This window comes from Mus caroli, chromosome 1 (genome assembly GCF_900094665.2).
Source record: "Mus caroli chromosome 1, CAROLI_EIJ_v1.1, whole genome shotgun sequence".
NCBI lineage: Eukaryota > Metazoa > Chordata > Mammalia > Rodentia > Muridae > Mus > Mus caroli.
Genome location: NC_034570.1, coordinates 119729425 through 119741170, shown reverse-complemented (window position 1 = coordinate 119741170; position 11746 = coordinate 119729425). Strand labels below are relative to the sequence as shown.

The following is an 11746-nucleotide window of genomic DNA, read 5'->3' as shown; positions in this document are numbered from 1 at the left end:
TTTATTTATTTATTATATGTAAGTACACTGTAGCTGTCTTCAGACATCCCAGAAGAGGGGATCAGATCTCATTACGGATGGTTGTGAGCCACCATGTGGTTGGTGGGATATGAACTCAGGACCTTCGGAAGAGCAGTCAGTTCTCTTAACCGCTGAACCATCTCTCCAGCCCCCAGCGCCTGCTTTCTGACCTGCTTGAGTTCCAGGCCTGACTTCCTTTGGTGATTAACAGTAATGTGAAAGTGTAAGCTGAATAAACCCTTTTCTCCCCAACTTGCATCTTGGTCATGATGTTTGTGCAGGAATAGAAACCCTGACTAAGACATACGGTTTCTCTCTATCTCTGGCTGTCTGGAATTCATTTTGTAGACAAGGCTGGCCTGGAACTCCCCATTGCTGGGATTAAAGGCATGCACCTCCACCACCCAACCTGACTGTTCTTTTGAGAGCTTCCAGGAATAACCTGTTTAAAGGCTTGGGGTCTCACATTTCTTGGCTTACAGATGTTATCGTTTCATTTTCTGTCTCTACCATCATAAGGTGTTCTCTCTGTGCGTCTATGTGTATTCTCTTATGAGGACACTAGTCATTTAGAATTAAGGACTCACCCCTAGGATGAAGTGGTCTTAACTAATTACTGTACAAATGTATTTCAAAATCAGCTCAGATCTTGCAGTTCTGAAGGTTAGGTCTTCTTGACTGTATCTGTTGAGTGGGAGGACCCAATTCAACTCACAACCCCAGTCAAAAACTTTTGAACAGCTATTTAATATTTTTTATGATAATCATTTTGTAATTTTTCCATATGATTTTGTTTTTGCTTTTTTCAGTACTGTACACTGAGTATATTTTAACTTTTTTTTTATTACTCAGGGTCATGAGTAAGCTACTGACAAATGTGAGAGGTCTTATTTGATCTCTTTGGCTGCTTTAGGTTCCATGTTTGTTTGTTATTCTTAAGTTCTGCTTTCTTCTCAGTCCTATGTCAGTTATGTGTCAAAATACGGTGACACTTACCTGTCACTGCGATTCATTCTGAACTCATTAATCATAAGCAGTATTAGAGTAGATATAGAAAGAAGTCCTGTCTGCTAATATTCCTGTCACTGTTGAATACTTGTTTGAGGTCTACATTTTATAGTGTGGTTTGGTTTGGTTTGGTTTCCGACAGGGACTCGCTATGTAGCCATGCAGGTCCCATTGCTTACTTTCTAACTTGGCTGCCCTCAAACTCACGGAGATCCTCCTCTCAAGTGCTGGGATTGAACACATGTGTCACAGCTACATCTTAGTTTAATTCACAATATATCATTGACTTAAAGCTTGACTTAGTTACCTTGCTTCCTTTTAGCCTTGACTTCTAGCACTTATTGCTTTTTTTTTTTAAATCTCCAAGCTTTTTTTTAAAAAAAGATTTATTTATTATTGCTGTCTTCAGACACACCAGAAGAGGGCATCAGGCCCCATTACAGATGGTTGTGAGCCACCATGTGGTTGCTAGGAATTGAACTCAGGACCTCTAGAAGAGCAGTCAGTGCTCTTAACTGCTTTGCCATCCCTCCAGCCCCTACTTATTGCTTTTTTTTTTTTAAACAAATTTAATGTTTTTGTTTTTGTTTTAATTTTCTGAGATTATGTTTTCAAGATTCTAGACTTCCCTCCCTCCCTCCCTCTTTTCTCCCCTCCAGCACTTTTTTTCTTCCTTTTTTTTCTTGTTTGTTTTTTGTTTTTTTGTTTGTTTGTTTTTTGGAGACAGGGTCTCACCTAGTAGATCACACTGTCCTGGAACTCAGTACATAGTCAGACTTGTCAAAAACTCCAGAGTCTTACGACTCCATGATGAATCCATGATACACTGATACTGATTTTATTATTATTCTAATACTTCTCAGTGACTTTTGTTTTGTTTCTTTACCCAAGTTGAAATTTATTTTTTTAGCATTCTAAAAGTTAATCTAAAAAAAAAATCATTTTTTCTTAACTAAGATTTTTTTGAAATTCAGATGTTTTTATTATCTGTGTCCTATTCAAGTAGTTCCATAAAAACCAGAGTCATATTTTTTAATTGACATGGGTAATATTTTATAAATGAGTACTTTGGCTAGTTTGGAAGTAAGTTCATAGTTAAAGAAGAGTTTAAAAGACTAATGACCTCATAATTTTGATATATCTTGTTTACTTTTCTAGCTTAAATTTGAATTAATTCAGTAATAATTGATAGACTATGCACTTGTGGGCCAATTTTGCACTTAAAGTCATTTAGATAGTTTCAAACTATTATTAAATCCTACCAAAGAAAAAGAAGAGAAAGAAGAAGTTATGTAATAGTCTATTAGGTAATATTGGTGAAATAGTGTGGAATTCCTCCCAAAGAAAAACATCAGAAACCAAATAGATTCAAGATTCATGATGTCTCTGCAGTATAGCAGAAATTGCCTATTACTGTGTCTAGCACAGATGCAGTTGTTCCGTTGCTGTGATAAATACCCTGACAAAAAGCAATTTAGGGGAGAAAGGTGTTTACTTAAGCCTACAATTCCAGGTTACAGTCATCATAACGGATGGCAGGAGCTGAAAGCACCTCGTTACATTGTGACCACAGTCAAGCAGAGAGAAGTCAGTGCATATTTTCCTTTACTTGTGTGTGTTCTGTTATCCTAAGGTTTAGCATCTCTGCCCAGGGGATGGCGCCCCTTCCCACTGGGGGCTGCTTCTTCCCATGTCCGTGACCAATGAACACAGCCCTCTTCAAACATGCCACAGACCAACCTGATCGAAACAGACTCCCAATTAGGACTCTTTCCACATTGTTCTAATTTGTCTTAGATTGGCTGTTAAGATTAACCACCATGGTAACCTATTCATATTCCTTCACATACAGAGAAAACAGCTCTATTGTTTGGATCCAAAAACATACTTTGGTATGGAATGGTTTGAGGCAAAAATAAAATCTTTGCAAATTTGAAATTTAATTTAAGGAGTATTAAAGGGCATTGATGATTTTCTCTTCCTTTTCTCTAGGCATCCAGTTTTGTTTGTTTTTCCTGTGAACCCTAAGTCATTTAAATGACAAATATTATTGTCTGTAATGTTTCACAACCTTGTCTTAGAATGCTGAGCTGATTTTGCAGCCTGATTTCTTTGGCATTCTTGTTTCAGTTGCTAGCCTTTGCTTTCAGGCTGCCTCTGTACTCCAGCCTTTTATAATTATACTGAGCCCACTGGGGCTTCCTCCTGGTCAGTTATGACGGTTTATACCTGCTGAGGATATCCTTAAGTAACAGGTTTTTTCCTTAGTGCCTGCCTCTTTCCTCTTTCTGGGTTTACAAAACTCTTATTTTTCTTGAGAATTCCATACAGGTATATACAACATATTCAGATCACACCGACCTACTCCAACCTCCCAGATAACCCACTGGACATGTTCCCTTTGAAATAGCGTTTCTTGTGTAGCTCAGTCTGGCCTCCAGTTGGTTATGTAGACAGAGATGAGCCTTCTGAGTGCTGGATGACCAGTATGCACCACCTTACCCAGTTTATACAGTGCTGGGGATGGACCCCAGGGCCTCTTGCATGCTAGACAAACATTCTGTCAACTGAGTTACATCCCTAGTTTTCTTTCCCATGTAACCATTTGAGCAAATCAATTTTTACTGTTTTTGATTTTTTGTTTTGGGAGACAGGATCTCACTGTTTATAATAGGTTGGCCTCAAATGTACAGAGATCTGTCTGCATCTGCCTCACAAGTGCTGAGATTAAAGTTGTGTGGCACTACACCCTACTAATTCTTTCTTTTCTTCAATCCTTTTTCTGTACTTAAAAAAAGAGATTTACTTACGTATTTGTATGTCAGGGTATGTACATTTGTGTGCAAATCTCCATGGAGGCCAGAAAGTATCAGATGACCCACTCAGCTATCTCTCCAGCCCATCAACACTTTTTCTTTAACCAAGGCCTCCTTTTTCACTTTGACGGTAGTGGTGGTGGCGATGCTGGTAGTGATAGTGGTGTGTGTCTTATTTTTTAAAAGGTCTAGGTTCTGAATATGCATAGTAAATCTTTTGACAGTTCTTAGTCAAAAACTTCCAAATGTTACCAACTGACATTTCCAGTTCATTTTGGGTTCTAAACTGATCGCTATGTATTAGCACATTAATTTACAGAGTCCAAGTACTTGTTCAGCCAGAGACATGCTAACAGCCTTGAAAACATTTTGACTCTCTAAATTTTTGATTAACTTGCCTTTGGTTAATTTGTATTTGATTTCTTGTTTTGAAAGCAAAAATAACTGTCAATTTTATTTTCTTCATTCCACCATGTCTTAGAGTTTCCATTGCTGTGAAGATACACAATGACCAAAGCAACTCTTGTTTTGTTTGTTTGTTTTTTGGGGGGTTGTTTTTTGTTTTGTTTGTTTGTTTTTGGGGGGTTGTTTTTTGTTTTTTGTTTTGTTTGTTTGTTTGTTTTTAAGACAGGGTTTCTCTGTGTAGCCCTGGATGTCCTGGAACTCACTCTATAGACCAGGCTGGCCTTGAACTCAGAAATCTGCCTGCCTCTGCCTCCCAAGTGCTGGGATTAAAGACGTGTGCCACCACTGCCTGGCCCAAAGCAACTCTTATAAAGGAAAATATTTATTTAATTGGGGCTGGCTTACAGTTTCAGAGATTCAGTCCATTTTATTATGGTGGGAAGCAAGGCATTGTCCAGGCAGGCATGGCCTAGAGTAGCTGAGAGTTCTACATCTTTATCAAAAGGAAGCCAGGAACAGACTCTGCCTGGAACTCTCTTCCAGGCAGCTAGGAGAAGGGTCTCATTGCCCAGGCCCACAGTGACACACTTCCTCCACCAAGGCCACACCTCCTAATAATGCCACTTCCCATGACCCGAGCATATTCAAACTACCACACACCATAATTGTATGTGTCATTATGTATAGCCACAAATATTAAAAGACTAATCTGAATTTTAACATGACATTCTTTATTCCTAATTCTGCTGTTCCAATTAATTACAGTGTTGCCACATCAGAAAGACTGTCACACATCATACTGTGACTATTACTGCAATCTGATCCTTTGTAAAATCTCTGCCTCCACTGCTTTATAGTTGTTAATCAAATGCAGGTTTTTAATGCTCTCTGTTTCCTAGTCTTTATTTTATTTTAATCATTATTGTTCCTAAAAATCACCTCATAACCATCCATATGAGACTGTTTACAGAACAATTCCGTATTTCGTAAAGATACATACTTTTTCCTCATGTACCGAGGTTATCTTTTTAGTAATAGTTAATAATTTAGGAGGTTTTTTCTTTTAAATCGTAGGAGTTAAAATTAAATTTTGTGGGTTCCCTGTTCAGCATTTTAATATTTTTATATGGGAGCTGGAGAGATGACTTAGCTGTTAAGAGCACAAATCCTCCTTTTCTAGAAGACCCGAGTTTGGTTCCCAGCACATGCATCAGGTGGCTCATAGCTACCTGTATCTCTAGTTCTGGTTGGTCTGATGCCCTCTTGTGGCCTCTGCAGGTACTTACATACTGTGGCATATACATACAGACAAATAAAAATAAATCTTAAGTTAAGATTATCATAACATTCTTCCTTTTCTTTACTAATGTAATGCATTGTAGTAAAGGATTTTCTTGTGTTGAACAATTCTTGAAATAGAACTTTTTTTGGTCAGGATTTTTTTTTTTAATGTTTTACTGAATTCTGTATTCCTAATAGTCTACTCGTTGTTTTTTTGTTTTGTTTTGTTTTTTAACCAATGCTCATAAAATATTTTTACCATTGGCTATGTACAGACTATCTTTTGTGCTGCTTTTTAGTATTAATATTACACTGACTTTTTTTTTTTTTTTGAAAGCATTTGGCAACATTTTGTCTGATCAGTACTGGAATAGCTTAGTGTCTTTTTGTCTTGGCCTCTCCCAGTAAAACAGAACCCTTGTCCTTCCTCTACGTATAGCTCATGGTGCCTGCTAGAGCTGTGTCTTTGTGCATCCCAGTTATTATTTAAGTGACTTCACAGTTACAGAAGGACTGAGAGACATAGATAGTTCTGTCTGACTCTTCTCTGTGTCTCTGTCTTCTGTCTGTCTCTCTTTCTCTCTGTCTCTTTCTCTTTTTCTCTATCTCTCCAATATCTTTTTCCCATTTACAAGGCTGTGACTAATAGAGTCCTAGAAACTTGAGTTAGGAATGCTACCCTAAAAGCCTAACATCTGACTGTTGTGAGAAATGACTTTTTAAGACTGTTCTGCCCACAGACTTTTACAAACGGCCTTTAGGCACCTTCTCTGGTTTGTTTTTTGCTGCAGCCCAACAGAGCTTCTCTAAAGCCATTCTTCAGACTTGAGGCAATTCACCAACCCTACATAGTTCTTTTGGAGTGGAGAGGGAAAGATAAAATAGGTGTTTTGTTCTTTCCTTACTCCTAACTCTGCCCAGCCCTTGACTGTTTTTAATCAGTAGATTCTCTTTAAGAGATAGCCTCCCCTGGCAAAGGTCGAGCCAAGCAGCAGTGAAGTGTTGGTAGGTTTCTTAAGTGTGGCCTCAGTGACTCTTCAGTATGGAGAAAAAGAGATGGGGCCTGAACATGTTCTTGTGCTATGCCCCACTGCAGGGCTCTTATGCGACAAGAACGTACAACATAAACACAAAATTCAGAGAACAAGGATTTTCACATTTGCCATCTAAAACTTTCAGTAGAAAAATGGTAATTTAGTATCAAAAAAGTAAACTCACAAGGACAGAGTTCTATTAGATGTTCCTTAAAGTAATAAATAATAAAAAATAAACTTTAAGTCTTATATTTTCTTATGTAGGTTTCCTTAATTTAAACCTCTTAAGATTTCAAACCTGCTTCCACAAAGTAGTTTCCCCAGGGATCCTCTTCCAGGACAAATAGGACATCCGGTTTAAAAATAACCTCTCCCACATTTCCACACTAAAAAGGTACTGACTGCTTTTAGCTCTAAAACTGGAATTTTTTTCCCCCAAATTTAAAAGGTTCTTAGTGACTGGCATTGTCAGTGTTAGAGGAGCTAGAGAAAGTACCCAAGGAGCTCAAGGGATCTGCAACCCTATAGGTGGAACAACAATATGACCTAACCAGTACCCCCCGGAGCTCGTGTCTCTAGCTGCATATGTATCAGAAGATGGCCTAGTTGGCCATCAGTGGAAAGAGAGGCCCCTTGGTCTTGCAAACTTTATATGCCTTAGTACAGGGGAACGCCAGGGCCAAGAAGTGGGAGTGGGTGGGTAGGGGAGTTGGGGGGGGGTATGGGGGACTTTTGGGATAGCACTGGAAATGTAAATGAAGAAAATACCTAAAAAAAAAAAAGCAATCACAATATAAAAAAATGGAACTAAAATTCTATACTGAGATCATTGTTATTTAATTGTTCTTTTTAGTTTTAATAGGAAAGTTGAGATTACTTTTCTAAATTAAATTATTTGCTAATTTCAAATTTTGATTAAATATACTGTTAAAGTTTATACATTCTGTTCATTCGTCTGAAGATGTCTGTATTGTCACTGAGACAGCTCTGATTCTTAATAGTGATTCAGTCTTAAGTGGAACGCTGGAAGATTCCATTTGGGTTGGGTTTGGAACCCACTTTGGAGGGTTGAAGTTTAGTTATAGCTGAAGGTTCTGAGCTAACTATTTAGCGTAGTTATTTTCATATACCAAATTTATGTGGTGTGTTATTTATGTAATTTAATGTTATACTGTTTTAAATTCTCAATATACTGATTTCTACGTACATGATTTAAAGTTTTGTATCTGATAATAAGAATGAAACATAGTGGTGTCGTACACAGTCATCTTCCTGTTAGCAAATTTTTTTTCTAGAACAACTTTGCCCTGTTCTAGAGATGGGACTTGCTTTGTAATCCAGGCTAGCTTTGAAATTGTAAGGTAGACCAGAATGATTTCAATCCTAGCACCTCCTTGCTTCAGTCTGCTTTACTGTAAGCTGAGATTGTTCAATACCTACTTTAATAAAGGTTCTTAAACGCCTTAACCTCCCTTCTACCCTACCACCCATCAGAGGGAGTGCAAAGAAAAGGTTAATAGGGCAAAGGGGAACATGGACCTGTTTAGAAATTGTTCTTTGGAGCAAATCCAGTCTTTATTGTCAGGATAGCAGCAGTTCAGCTCACACAAATCAGCAGCGGCAGCTTGATCCACTCATAAACACCATTCGTGAATCAGCAATGGCAGTTCAAGCCAGAGGAAACCACGAGGGTCTGCCCATTGGATTGGATCAGCTGAAGGACCAAGAAACCCCCAGAATATCACTCGAAGTTCTTTGGTGTGTCTCTCTTTATGAAGTCATGACAAAGAATCAGCAAAGAAGGCAAGGCAAAGCAATACCACAGCATTGTCAGTGAAGACCAGCAAAGATTTGGCAAGGCAAACCAATAACGCACAGCATCATCCATTGTCTGTGTCTTTTACCCTTTCCAGACATCACGTGTTCTCTGAATCCACTGCTCCAGCAAAACATCACATGCTTTTTCCAGACAGCTTACAGAAAAACACCACGTGTTTGTTCTCAGTAAAACATCCTCTCATGTGTCTGCTTCAACAGAACATCCTCTCATAAGACAGTTAACAAACAAACAAACAAACAAACAAACCATCATATAACTGAGGCTCCAAAGAGTCCAGAAATTTCCACTTTCAACTATGCCTGCTACCTCAATTTTATCCTTAAAAAATTAGGTCAAGCCAGGCGTGGTGACACACGCCTTAATCCCAGTACTCGGGAGGCAGAGGCAGGAGGATTTCTGAGTTCGAGGCCAGCCTGGTCTACAGAGTGAGTTCCAGGACAGCCAGAGCTATACAGAGAAACCCTGTCTCGAAAAACAAAAAAACAAAAACAAAAACAAATTAGGTCAAAACCATCTTGATCTGCAACTGGATCTGCCCCCAGAGCTCTGTCTCCCATCATGCTGCTTGAAGCTGAGTGGGAGTCTTACTGTCCTGTTGGACTTTAAGCTTCTGTGCCACCCACTTAGAACTGCAAAATACCTTCCTCATTTCTGCTTTCTCTGCCCCAAGATGCTTGAGTTTCCTTAAAGCATTCGTTCACTCACGCAAGTGAATAATGACTGTTGCAGTGGCGATATCCTAGATCACAAACGTTACTTCCTAAATTCCATTCAACAAAGTCTTTTTCTTTTAAAAGAATAAATAAGCAGATCACACAAATTATCTCAATATTATTGAAGATTGGTTATTATAAATATAACTAATTGAATTCTCATTGATTTTCTTGTTCTTTTTTGTTTAGGCGGATTGTTTATTTGTATTGAGGCAAAGTTATAGGCCAAGCTAGACTTAAACTTTCTATACAGTTTAGGATGACCTTTGAACCCTGTTCTGCCAGCTTCTACCTCATAAGTGTATATTACAGGCTTGTTCCAATATGTCCAATTTATATAGTGGCGTGGAATGAACCCTAGACATCTAGGGTTCATCTAGATAAGCATTCTATCTACTGAGCACACTATATATCTATATAATATTTTATTAAATCTTTGAGAATTTCTTTCAGTATAGTTTGAATCCTGCCATACCCATCTCTACCCACCCAATTTCTAAGCATTTTTCTTTTTTAAGGCCTATTTAGTCAAATTTGTTTTGCCCCCATACTTTTGGGTGTGGGACCTGCCATGGAGGATAAGCCATCAATTGTCAAGCCCTCCTTAGCTCGGGGTGAGCCCACCTAATCCTCCGTGTTGGAATCTGGTGAATATTCATACATGTAACTGATGTGTTCAGAAATTTCATTGTAGCCATCTACCACATCTGGCTCTTAGGCTCTTTCTGTCTTTCCTCCTCTTTGAGGGTCCCTGAGCCTTTAGGAGAGGAGTATGATATAAATATTCTGTTTAGTGCCAAGTGTTCCCAAGTTAATACTATGTGCATTCTGAAGACTAGTAGTTAATAGGCTCTCCCACAGAGTCTGTGGCCTATCTGACTCTGACAGGGTCTTGGTCCTCATATACTACCAGATCTGAGTTCCGTCTTGGGTTTGGTTACTCCCATAGCACTTGTGCCATTAGTGTACTAGTGGGCCTCTCTTGCCAAGCAAGTCATCCTTGTAGCTCATGGTGCTCCCCTTTTCCCTTTATATCACTGCATTCGGTGTCCTCTCCCAGAAATCCCCTCCCCATTGCCCTTTACTAGATCCTGCCCTCTATATGTTTTCCAGATGTAAAACTTAAGTCTAAAGACCCAAAGTTAGCATCCACATATAAGAGAAAACATGTGATGTTTGTCTTTCTGTATCTGGGTTATACAATGGAATGTTATTTGGATATTGAAAAAAAATGAAGTTGTAAAATTCACAGGTGAATGAATGGAGCTGGAAACAGTTCTTTTGAGTGATGTAATCAAGATTCTTCTTAATAGCAGCAGTTAAAGGAAAAACTCATAAACAAGATCTCTACAATAGACTTGCTAAAATCCCTAGCTGCCTTTTGTCTCTTTTCTGTAATCTCACTCAGCATTTGAAACTTATTCTTTTAGGTTTCTGTCTTTTTTTTTTTTTCTTTCTTTTCCTTTTGAATAGTCTGTCAAGCAAAGCCTGTATCTTTTATTGTTTTTCTTCACAACTGTTTACTATAGTTATTTCTTCTTTGTAAATGTAAGGACCATTGAGGTGGAATTTCCCCCGATGAATAACCTAGGTTGATTAATATGTTTTTTATTTTGTAAATGTTCTCTTTTTAAGTTTTAATTATTATGTGTGAGAGCAGCACAGTTGAAAGAGAAACAGAAATATATGTTACACATTTATTACCTTTAATATACACCTAATGTAGTCAGACTCCTGTCTTGCTTTATGGAAGCTTAGATAGCAATTTCTGTCTACAGGCTCTAGGATTATATAGAGATAAATTGGAATTTTGCTTCTAACAAAGTTAGAAATGCCGAATTCGGGTTTTGTATTTCTGCAAGCCCCAGCTAAATCCCTTAAGTTGAGAAAATAAACATAAAACTATCTTAAGGATACAGATGCATTGCAAAAACTGCCCATTTGGATCCTGCTTCAAAAGACATGCCTGAAAGCATTGAAACTTCCCCTCAGCCGTGAAGCTCAGACCATCTGCAGTTATGGGCCAGATGTTGCAAAGCACCAGCTCAGTCCAGGCCTGCTTTTGCAAAAAGAATTCTCTGAATGCTGCTCGGTTCCCCACTGATTCGTTTTCTTCAACATACTATGTGTGTATGACATATGTGTGTATGCACTTGTGTGTGTTCGTGGAAGCCAAAAGAAGATGTCTAGTGTTGTGCTCTGTCAGTCTCTGTCTTTAAAACAAATCTCTCAGTGAACCTGAATCTTTCCACTTTTTTGGTTAGGCAGGCTGGCCAGCCAGCTCCCTATTTGTACCCATCTCTGCCTCTTAGCACTGGGATTACAGGCATGTATAGATAGATGTGCCTGGATATTTTACATGGGTGCTGGGAATTCAACCTCAGGTCCTCTTGCTTACACAGCAAGTGCTGTTACCCATCGAGCTCTCTCTCCAGCCCATTTGACCCCTGTGTTTACTGCACAGTCCCTTACCTCTGACAGGTATGTGCAGTCACTACACTGAAGTCAAGTCTGGCGCAGCTCTGCCCTGAAAGGTGCCATTCCCCTCTGCCTACTCCTCTGACTACCCTTGACCCAGTGTCTGTCCTTGTAGTTTTGTCTTTCCCTTGGTGATATGTAAGTAGTATC

At 38.7% G+C, this 11746-nt stretch overlaps 1 protein-coding gene across 2 annotated transcripts in view; it reads left to right on the top strand.

Annotated features, from left to right (window-relative positions):
• Zranb3 (zinc finger RANBP2-type containing 3) overlaps positions 1-11746 on the top strand; it is a 151669-nt gene that overhangs the window by 52763 nt on the left and 87160 nt on the right. The gene's annotated exons all lie outside the window — the stretch shown is intronic.